Genomic DNA, 11,685 nt, shown 5'->3' with positions numbered 1-11,685 from the left:
ACGGTACCCGTGCCCGAAACGTTGGTTTCACCAAGACAGTTTTTTTAGTACGGTGCGGTACGGTACTCAGAAAACTCTTACGTCAATTGACTCTGGCTGCGGAAGTCTATGCAGTTATAGTAAGAATATTGATATTTTTATAGTACCTCAGAGTTTACCCTCACAACATCTAAAAATAGTTTGTGACACACTACTTCCTCAGTTCATCATTCAGCCAAGTTTCAAATCGCGCCGCACGGGGTAGCCGCTCGGTCCGGGCGCCTTGCCACGGTTCGCGCGGCTCCCTCCGCCGCAGGCTCTGGTCCTCCCTCGGGCATGGGTATGTGTGTTGTCCTTAGCGTAAGTTAGTTAAGTAACGTGTAAGCCTAGGGACCGATGATCTCAGCAGTTTGATCCCGTGGGAAATTACCACCAAAGAATTTCAAATCGCGTTTTCAAACCGCTTGACTCTATACATTATCTGCCCCTGGTAGCTGAGTGATCAGCGCGACGGAATGTCATACCTAACGGCCCGTGTTCGATTTCCGGTTGGGTCGGAGGTTTTCTCCCCTCAGGAACTAGGTGTTGTGTTGTCCTTAGCATCATCGTTTCATCCCCATCGACACCCAAGTCGCCGAAGTGGCGTCAACTTGAAAGACTTGCACCAGGCGAACGGTCTACCCGTCGGGAGGCCCTAGCCACACGGCATTTTCGTTTACCCTATACATTCCACAGAAATGTAAGAGATGTGTATTCGCGGCTTTGTAGCAAGATGTCACTGCTTCCAAGCCCTTGTTACACAACAATTCTCGCCACACTCAGTGCTTACAGGTTTCGTTTATGTATCTTGCCACAGCTACACGACTCCCACACTACCACAGACAACCAATAAATATGTACCATGTGATGATGAAGCGCTAGGCGATTCGAAACCGTAATGGGACAATAAAAGAATTGAAGAACAAAATCAAAAGTTCACTGGTTGCTGTATTTTCAAGAAACATTTATTCATTACTTTCGCAGCGTTCCTCATCCATAAAGCTTAAAAGTTTCAATTTTATACATCTCTTTGTAGTACAGTTTGGTAGTATTTTAACATGACGTAAACATGTTGTTGATCTGTTCGTTACTTGAAAGACTAAGGTTAGTTGTTACAAGGTTCTTCAGTTCTCTTAGACGTTTAGGGCTGACAGTTGTCCAGCACTCAAATGTTTATACATGATACTATATTTATCCAATATTTCACAAATACTTGACGAAAAGTTAATTTTGCTAAGAGCTTGTAGTTTGTTTGCAGGTTTGAATAATCAGCTGCTTTACACCAGTAGGTGCAATTTTTCGTAGGTGTCAATGGAAATCTATCGGAAAGGAGGTGTTTTGACTATATTTGCCACATGTTTTCCTGCAGAAGCAGTTGCATAGTGCAGTGTTCAAAAATTAACATAAGCCATTGGAAAATGAAGTTACAAAAGTTGTTGAAACTGCGCTTGATATCGTACTTGTCTTGCGTATCCCTGCCGTAATTTTTTGTGAAGACGTTCCGAACACATCATAATTGGGATATTTAATACACTGGATGCAAAGTGTAGTGCATTTCTTTCTCAGTTAAGTAAGTGCAATACTTGCAACAAAAATGAGACATTGTTCCAACGAGGGGTGGTCATAATGTTTTAATTATCACCTAAAATAATAAAGTTAAATCTGTATTCGTGGTACGTATTGAAATTCCCGCAGTGTAGTACCGCATCACGGCAATAGAGGAGCCAAAACAAAATTTTGTTTCCGCTCCGCGAGCGGAGTGCTACCGTATTGTGGCTACCGTAGTGTGGCTGGACTACAGACATTTAACTGCAAACAAACAAAGAATTGGTTACATAGCTTCAGTGTTTCGATGTGATAATTATGACTTTATGACTGGCTGCATCGCTTTTTGAACACACTGTATGCGGGAGATAGCTCATGCGGCAGTCAGTCATAGAGGGGTCCGCTCGCCGAGGAAGCGGGTAGATTATTTAGGGAATGCTACCCTCCGGCGGCGGCCGTGTGGGGCTAATTGTAACACAGGAAGCAGGGGCGCCGGCCTCGGCTGGCAGAAAGGAGTCAGCTGTTCTTTGTGGAGGGGAGTGCGAGTCCTTCGCGTTCCGGCTTCAGTTCCTCGCTATTTTAGATTTCTTATTCTGCTTGCACAGGTTTGCTTATATCAACTAAATAGTTATTTACGCCAGCAATTTGATATCAAATGAGGCCAGTGTTTACACCTCGTAGTTGGTTGCGGATAGGTTTGCTGTCAAAGGATGGATATGCTTCCCTGATGTGTCCGTATGTAAAACCTCCGACACTATTCCCACAAGTGCTTTTTTTCCTTACAAGAATGCTTCTGTCTTCAGTAATGGTAGATATAAAATATTTTCTGTTTAGATCGCGTAAGATATATTTTTTAATTCCTTGTCATATCTTCTTTGTCTGATTGTGGCAGTAAAAAGAAACACGTTATATGCAATAAAAAGAGCCTAGTTATCCGAAGAACATATGGCCGCGAGCTTTTACGTGGAATTTATCATGTTAATAAATCGTCAGGCTGTAAACCGTTCCTTTGACGTGTAGTACAACGCCCAATTAACTCAACGCAATGATAAACCAGATAATTACAGATCTTACACCTTTCCTTGCGGTGTACATGGTGAAAGAAACGTCTGATAATAAGGTCAAAACAGAGCAATCTCCCTTATAACCATGGGCCGAAAATATGCCGTTGGGGAGCTACGACCAGAAAACGACCGCCAGTGAGCGGCTAGCGCGCGAAAGTGTGGCTGTTAAATGCAGAGGAGAGAGCGGATAGGTGGAAAGAGTACATTGAAGGCCTTTAATAGAGGGACGATTTTTGTCATGACGTGATAGAAGCAGAAACAGGGGTGTGCAGGGAAGAGCTTTGGACGACTTCAGAGCAAATAAGGCAGAGGGGATATATAACAGTACACTGTAATTTCTAAAGTCATTGGAGGAAGTGACAACAAAACGACTATTCACATTGTTGTTTAGCATTTATGAGGCTGGGAATATACCATCAGACTTTCGGAAGAAACGTCATCCACACAATTCCCAAGATAGCAAGAGTCGACAGGTTCGAGAATTAGGGCTTATCAGCTTGACAGCTCATGCGTACAAGATGCGCACAAGAACAATTACAGAAGAATGACATAGGAAATTGAGGATCTGTTAGATGGCGATTAGTTTGTCTTCAGGCGAGGTAAAGGGACCAGACTGGTCGTGCTCTCGGTGCGGTTGATAATGGAAGCAAGACAAGAAAAATCAAGATATGTTCATAGGACTTGTCGACAGGATGATAGGCCATCTGTTAAGGTAACTTCCGCAGGGCTAGATGGACTTGTAGAGGGTAAAAACTACATCCAGCAAATAACTGAGGACGTAGATTGCAAATCCTTTGAGATGATAAGATTGGCGCAGGAGAGGAATTCTTGGCGGGTCACATCAAACCAGTCAGAAGACCGATGACTCAAAATATGCCAAAAAGCGCGGTTGCTAATTAAGTTAATCTTGACTATCGTAAGACCCACAGCTTCCCTTCTTAAGTCATTATACTGGCACAACTCTGTTGGGATTTGTTACGAAAACTGTTCGCAGTGTAACCTGATGATTTTCTCTCGGAAGAAACCGGTCGTGACATAATAAATGTCTGTCAGTACAGCTGTGGTAGTTTCTTACAAATTCCACATAATTAAGTTTCCTGCCAATAATGGTTTCAACTGAACGGTCAAACCTGGGCAAATTTTCTATTCCTGTCGATTTCTGGTTGGGTTAGAAGCGAATTTTCTGTGATGTTTTCTGGGCAAATACACTAAAATTACTGCAATGTAATTAATGTAGTAAGCTACTAGGCTGACAAAGCCGCACAGCCAGACACATCGAGAACGTTCGCCTATCAGACAGACCTCCGCGCGCTCGTTGCCGATTGGGTGTCGTTTGATGGCCGTAGCTCCGGAACGGTGCGTTTACGACCTGTGGTTGTTTGAAAAATTTCTGCTCTATGGGATATTCCGTAAGTTTCCAAGTCTGACGACCTAGCCAGAGCGATGAAAAGAGGACCAGGTGGTTTTTCCTTTCCTCAGTAGTCTTGACGTGCGGCTTGCGAAGACTCGCAGTACTCCGCCAGTTTATGACGCGTTCTGTTATGAGTGCTATGAAGGGCCAGTTTATCTCGTATGATGTCATAGCTGCACGTTCAGGTGTGATAACAACGCAGCTTGCCGTCCGCTGTCCTACACTAGTGAGCCCCCGTCGTCTAGCTGCTCTCGTGTGCTAGCTCCTGACACACCGAGCGACGTGGCGCAGTTGTTAGCAACTGGACTCGCTTTCGCGAGGATGGTAGTTCAAATCCCCGTTTGCTCATCTGTGGATTTTTCCTTGTTTTGCCCAAATCGCTGGATGCACTGAAAACACCGCCGCCGTTGTCCTTCACTACCATTCCTCCAACCAAGAGTGTGTTCCATTTCTTACCTCTTAATCGACGAGACGTTAAACCCTGATCTTCCTTTCTTTTTATCTTCTACCAGCTAATCAAATTTCCTCCTCTCCTCAGTTCTTCCAGCACATTCTTGAAACATATGAAACCGTCAAGTAGAAGGCGTCTTTCGCCATCTGGGATTGCTTTTATCCCTAGTGCGCACTTGCATCACAAAAATGTAGCTCTTACCCAACCACACACTTTTAAGCTACTGGTTCGCCTGCGATGTATATTATTACCAAATCTACTATCCGTCGTTGTCCTTAGTTTGAAGTGACCGTCGTGCATAAAACCAACCGTGCACTACCTACATAGTTGGGGTAAAAGATCCCCAGTGCCGCTTTGATCGATGAGGCTATACAGTTCTTACACCACTCAGTCGGGGGATTGCGATCAGCTGATTGTACGCAGAAAAGGCCCAGCTCAGACAATTGGAACAGAAAATACAACGCCTTGTTCTGTTCTGTTCAGAATGATTTGGGACACTGTCGTGGAGCAAAAGCAACCCCTTTGGACAGCTTCCCACGGAGCTTCATCTTCATAACCTCCCGTAATCTACGAGATTGCGGTAGTATGCTGCTGTGGCGGTTAGTCCGTTACGAACATCATAACTTAGCACTATACGGTAAATAAATGTCGTGTGACTAGGGCCTCCCGTCGAGTAGACCGTTCGCCGGGTGCAAGTCTTTCGATTTGACGCCACTTCGGCGACTTGCGCGTCGATCAGGATGAAATGGTGACAGGTTTTTTCCCTTAAAAAGAAAAAAAAGTCAGTATCGCCGTGAAATATGATGGTAGGGTCTTCGCCTCGATCTTCTTAACGGGAATTCCTGTTCTCCCGATCTTCGGTGAAGGCTTAGCCCTGCGGGCAGTTCCTTCATTCCATGTCCACTTCTTCTCTTCTGCCGCTGTCCTTTCTGGCCTCTCTCTGAAACAAAAGAACAAAATTTATTGTACTATGTATGTACATATCAGTTTGTCCCTAAAAGGTGCACTTATTAAGTTGCAAGAATGAAGCATTTTGAGCAAATTTAGAATTCCTGCGATAAATGGCATGACTAAAGCACCGACAGCGCAGCCGGATTTAGACCACCAGGACCTGCACTTCCCTTGCGGTTTCCGGCTTTCTACAGAGAGATGGTCTTTCAGTTCGTTCTTCGTATGGTGCATTGTTGCCGTGCACTTGTAGCAACTTAGCATGTGTGGTACGCTAATCTCATCAGTGTACTGCACCATTTTGTTTTGGCTTCTCTAGCTGCGTGCATATGGTAATGTGGCGTGAGGATTTCAGTGTCAGGACTACGGAAATATAACGGCAAACAATCAAAAAATTACCCAGCGAGGTTGCGCAGTGGCTAACACACTGGACTCGCCTTCAGGAGGACGACGGTTTAGTTCCGCGTCCGGCCATGCTGATTTAGGTTTCCCTAAATCGCCCCAGGCAAATGCCGGGATGGTTCCTTCGAAAGGGCACGACCGACTTCCTTCCCCGTCCTTCTCTAATCCGATGAGACCGATGACCTCGCTGTTTGGTCTCTACCCCCAAACAACCCAACCCCCCAAACAAAATACACTCCTGGAAATGGAAAAAAGAACACATTGACACCGGTGTGTCAGACCCACCATACTTGCTCCGGACACTACGAGAGGTCTGTACAAGCAATGATCACACGCACGGCACAGCGGACACACCAGGAACCGCGGTGTTGGCCGTCGAATGGCGCTAGCTGCGCAGCATTTGTGCACCGCCGCCGTCAGTGTCAGCCAGTTTGCCGTGGCATACGGAGCTCCATCGCAGTCTTTAACACTGGTAGCATGCCGCGACAGCGTGGACGTGAACCGTATGTGCAGTTGACGGACTTTGAGCGGGGGCGTATAGTGGGCATGCGGGAGGCCGGGTGGACGTACTGCCGAATTGCTCAACACGTGGGGCGTGAGGTCTCCACAGTACATCGATGTTGTCGCCAGTGGTCGGCGGAAGGTGCACGTGCCCGTCGACCTGGGACCGGACCGCAGCGACGCACGGATGCACGCCAAGACCGTAGGATCCTACGCAGTGCCGTAGGGGACCGCACCGCCACTTCCCAGCAAATTAGGGACACTGTTGCTCCTGGGGTATCGGCAAGGACCATTCGCAACCGTCTCCATGAAGCTGGGCTACGGTCCCGCACACCGTTAGGCCGTCTTCCGCTCACGCCCCAACATCGTGCAGCCCGCCTCCAGTGGTGTCGCGACAGGCGTGAATGGAGGGACGAATGGAGACGTGTCGTCTTCAGCGATGAGAGTCGCTTCTGCCTTGGTGCCAATGATGGTCGTATGCGTGTTTGGCGCCGTGCAGGTGAGCGCCACAATCAGGACTGCATACGACCGAGGCACACTGGGCCAACACCCGGCATCATGGTGTGGGGAGCGATCTCCTATACTGGCCGTACACCACTGGTGATCGTCGAGGGGACACTGAATAGTGCACGGTACATCCAAACCGTCATCGAACCCATCGTTCTACCATTCCTAGACCGGCAAGGGAACTTGCTGTTCCAACAGGACAATGCACGTCCGCATGTATCCCGTGCCACCCAACGTGCTCTAGAAGGTGTAAGTCAACTACCCTGGCCAGCAAGATCTCAGGATCTGTCCCCCATTGAGCATGTTTGGGACTGGATGAAGCGTCGTCTCACGCGGTCTGCACGTCCAGCACAAACGCTGGTCCAACTGATGCGCCAGGTGGAAATGGCATGGCAAGCCGTTCCACAGGACTACATCCAGCATCTCTACGATCGTCTCCATGGGAGAATAGCAGCCTGCATTGCTGCGAAAGGTGGATATACACTGTACTAGTGCCGACATCGTGCATGCTCTGTTGCCTGTGTCTATGTGCCTGTGGTTCTGTCAGTGTGATCATGTGATGTATCTGACCCCAGGAATGTGTCAATAAAGTTTCCCCTTCCTGGGACAATGAATTCACGGTGTTCTTATTTCAATTTCCAGGAGTGTATTAATTACCTACTTTGATTTCCAACTGAGAATTAAGACCGGCTACCTCTCTAAATTTTGGGCTTTTCGTCAGTATTAAGATACTCAGTATAAGGGGTGATCGAAAAGTTCCCGTTTGAAGGTTTAATCCTTCGGCAGCCAAGAAAAGAATGACAACGCGTAGATCCTATTTGGTAGTAACATCGCCATACTTCAAGTTTCTGCATTTACCGCGCGCACTTCGGAAAGAGCCGAATGCCACATCAATCCCTTGCCTACATGTTTGTGATTATATGTCCGCATCGGAGTCGGGCTACGTCGGATATAGGATGCAGCAGCGGCTTCAGACAGAAATATTTTGATCGGTCCTAATACACTACTGGCCATTAAAATTGCTACACGAATAAAAAAAGCAGTTGATAAACGGCTATTCATTGGACAAATATATTATACTAGAACTGACATGTGATTAAATTTTCACGCATTTGGGTGCATAGATCCTGAGAAATCAGTTCCCAGAACAACCACCTCTGGCCGTAATAACGGCCTTGATACGCCTGGGCATTAAGTCAAACAGAGCTTGGATGGCATGTACAGGTTCAGCTGCCCATGCAGCTTCAACACGATACCACAGTTCATCAAGAGTAGTGGCTGGCGTATTATGACGAGCCAGTTGCTCGGCCACCATTGACCAGACGTTTTCAATTGGTGAGAGGTCTGGAGAATGTGCTGGCCAGGGCAGCAGTCGAACATTTTCTGTATCCAGAAAGGCCCGTACAGGACCTGCAACATGCGGTCGTGCATTATCCTGCTGAAATGTAGGGTTTCGCAGGGATCGAATGGAGGGTAGAGCTACGGGTTGTAACGCATCTGAAATGTAACGTTCACTGTTCAGAGTGCCGTCAGTGCTAACAAGAGGTGACCGAGACGTGTAACCAATGGCACCCCATACCATCACGCCGGGTGATACGCCAGTATGGCGATGACGAATACACACTTTCAATGTGCGTTCACCGCGATGTCGCCAAAAACGGGTGCGACCATCATGATGCTGTAAACAGAACTTAGATTCATCCGAAAAAAATGACGTTTTGCCATTTGTGCACCCAGGTTCGTCGGTGAGTACACCATCGCAGGCGCTCCTGTCTGTGTTGCAGCGTCAAGGGTAACCGCAGCCACGGTCTCAGAGCTGATAGTCCATGCTGCTGTAAACGTCGTCGAACTGTTAGTCCATGCTGCTGTAAACGTCGTCGAACTGTTCGTGCAGATGGTTGTTGTCTTGCAAACGTCCCCATCGGTTGACTCAGGGATCGACACGTGGCTGCACGATCTGCGGTTAAGATGGCTGTCATCTCGACTGCTAGTGATACGAGGCCGTTGAGAGCCAGCACGGCGTTCCGTATTACCCTCCTGAACCCACCGGTTCCACATTCCGCTAACAGTCATTCGATCTCGAGAAACGCGATCATCAATGTCGCGATACGATAAACCGCAATCGCGATAGGCTACAATCCGACCTTTATCAAAGTCTTAAACGTGATGATACGCATTTCTCCTCCTTACACGAGGCATGACAACAACGTTTCACTAGGCAACGCCGGTCAACTGCTGTTTGTGTATGAGAAATCGGTTGGATACTTTCGTCATGTCATCCCTTTGTAGGTGTCGCCACCGGCGCCAACCTTGTGTGAATGGTCTGAAAAGCTAACCATTTGCATATCACAGCATGTTCTTCCTGTCGGTTAAATCGTGTCTGTAGCAAGTCATCTTCGTGGTGCAGCAATTTTAATGGTCAGTAGTGTATATCAGAACGAAAACAATGCGTGAGTTGATTACTCGTGAGGTGACAAATGACATGATTTGTGGGGAAACAAAATGTTTTTCCCTGTAGCGTTCAACCTAACCAAATGTGGAAGCGTTAGGTGGATTGTTCAGCTGTGTAGGCCCCTTTACGCTGACAGTGGTTCGGTGAGGTGCGCTGTCGGTTTCTACAGTTTGTTGGCTGACGGTCCCTCCTCGCCGTTAGAGCTGGCGTTGCCGAAGAGGCGGTCACTGGGCTGGCCGGCGCTTCGTTAGCCGCTGAGGAATAGCTGCGGCTATTGTTTTAATTGGTCTCGCAATTAAGGCGCCGCTCGCAGCAGCTACACACAGCAGCGCGGAGTAGCCCAAAGATCGTTATCTTAATTGGGAGCCGGCAGCCGCGGCCGCTTCTGCCCACACAGGCTCTCCAAAGCATGTCATTGCTACTCAGAAATTCCCGAATACATCTCAACCGAGCCAAAAGAACGCATTTTTTGATAGCGAAGTCGTTATCAGAGCAGCAACATGCAGACATCCGTCTGCATTTCCTGAAGTGATGGTCTTCGTCGTGTCTGTATTGAATGGAGGAATGACTCCTTCAAAATATCTACGACAGATGCCTTCCTGCATCCAGTCGAATTCCTACTTCGTCTCCAGTGGCCGTACGGCCTACTTGACGTTGAATCCTGACCTCATTCCCTTTCAGTGACGGAACTATGAAGTTTCGATGGTGGCATTTGATTATATGCGTACGCTATTATCGAGCATGGCGGCATTATCGGCCTGTCGTAGCTAATGTGTGCTGAAATACATCCACATCTGTACTACACAAACCAATTTTGACAGCTGCTTCCCGTTCCAGTCACGTATGTAGCGCGGGTAGAATGACTGCGTAAACGCCTCTGTGCGAGCTGCAGTTGGTCTAATTGTCTTCGCGGTACATAGGGGGCACAATATATTCCTAGATTCTTCACTTAAGGCTGGTTATTCAAACTTTGTTAGTAGGCGTGTATCCTCAAGTGTCCGCTAGTTTACGTTTTTCAACATTTCTGTGACGCTCCCCGAGGGACCAACAAACCTGTGGAAATTCCGTGCTGTCCTTATTTGTATATGCTCAGTATCCCCTGTTAATCCTATTTTATATGGGTACGACACAATTCCAGGAGGGGTCGAACGAGTGCTTTGTAGCTAATCTTCTTTGAAGATGTTTTCCCAGTTTCCTAATAATGAACCGAAGTCTTAACACCTACTTTACGATGAGCCTATGTGATTACTCCATTTCAAAGCACTATGTAGTGCCATTCCCAGATGATTCTATGCCTTGACTGGCATGGAAAACTGTACACTTTTTCGTTTAATGGTAACAGAAAGCGCACATCTGAACGATGTTCATTTTGAGAACAGTTATTTCACGTCCTGCAATTTCTTGAAATTCATTCTGAGTTAAGAACAATTTCTCGGCAGAAGACGCATTTATCTTTTACGAAAGTTGGGATATACAGCCAACAAACTGCTTTAAGTTTAGTTCTGAACTTGTTAAAAATCTTTGACAACATTTGCAGTTATCAATACCAATACTGTATTTCGTTACGAGTAATAAAGCGACATTTCATTCGTCTGGAAAATCAATAGGTACAACATCTATAGCCGGCCGTGGTGGCCAAGTGGTTCTAGGCGCCCCAGTCCGGAACCGCGGGACTGCTACGGTCGCAGGTTCGAATCCTGCCTCGGGCACGGATGTGTGTGATGTCCTTAGGTTAGTTAGGTTTAAGTAGTTCTATGTTCTAGGGGACTGATGACCTCAGATGTTAAGTCCCATAGTGCTAGGAGCCATTTGAACCATTTGAGCCAACATCTATATTCCTGGAAATGTTGAGATATTCTGTTATTCCACAGCGCCTACATTCATCGTGAGGAGGTCGCAGCATGTGGCACGGCGTAGTTGACAACTGGAAGTCTAGACATGTCAACTGATACGCGCCAACCACTTCCGTCTGCCGGCACCTTGCATGAAGGTGGTAGTGTGACGTTGATACGGGTTTTCGGCCTCTCAGTACCTCATCGCAAAGGGAGAACCAATAATCTGTGAATTCAACGTCAAATAAAAGTAAACGCTACAGTGAAGAACAACAGCACCCGTACAAAGGATGTGTGTAACTAGAAGTGAACAATCCACATTCCTCTCGGTCACCCGATAAAAGGAAAAATCAGTATCAAAACGGACGCTGTGCGAAGCATCAGTTTACAATTCTGCGTGTACTATACGCATGTGCGGCGTTGGCAGATGGTCCAGGATGTCTATGTCCCAGCATTCTGTGAAAGAGCGGGTTACACAGGATGCCTCACGAGCAGCGGTATATAGAAGAAACGTGTTGTAAATATGTATTATACAAAAAAATGATTGTCCATGC

The sequence above is a fragment of the Schistocerca piceifrons genome, chromosome 6 (genome assembly GCF_021461385.2).
Source record: "Schistocerca piceifrons isolate TAMUIC-IGC-003096 chromosome 6, iqSchPice1.1, whole genome shotgun sequence".
In the NCBI taxonomy this organism is placed as follows: domain Eukaryota; kingdom Metazoa; phylum Arthropoda; class Insecta; order Orthoptera; family Acrididae; genus Schistocerca; species Schistocerca piceifrons.
Note: the sequence above shows the minus strand (reverse complement) of the source record.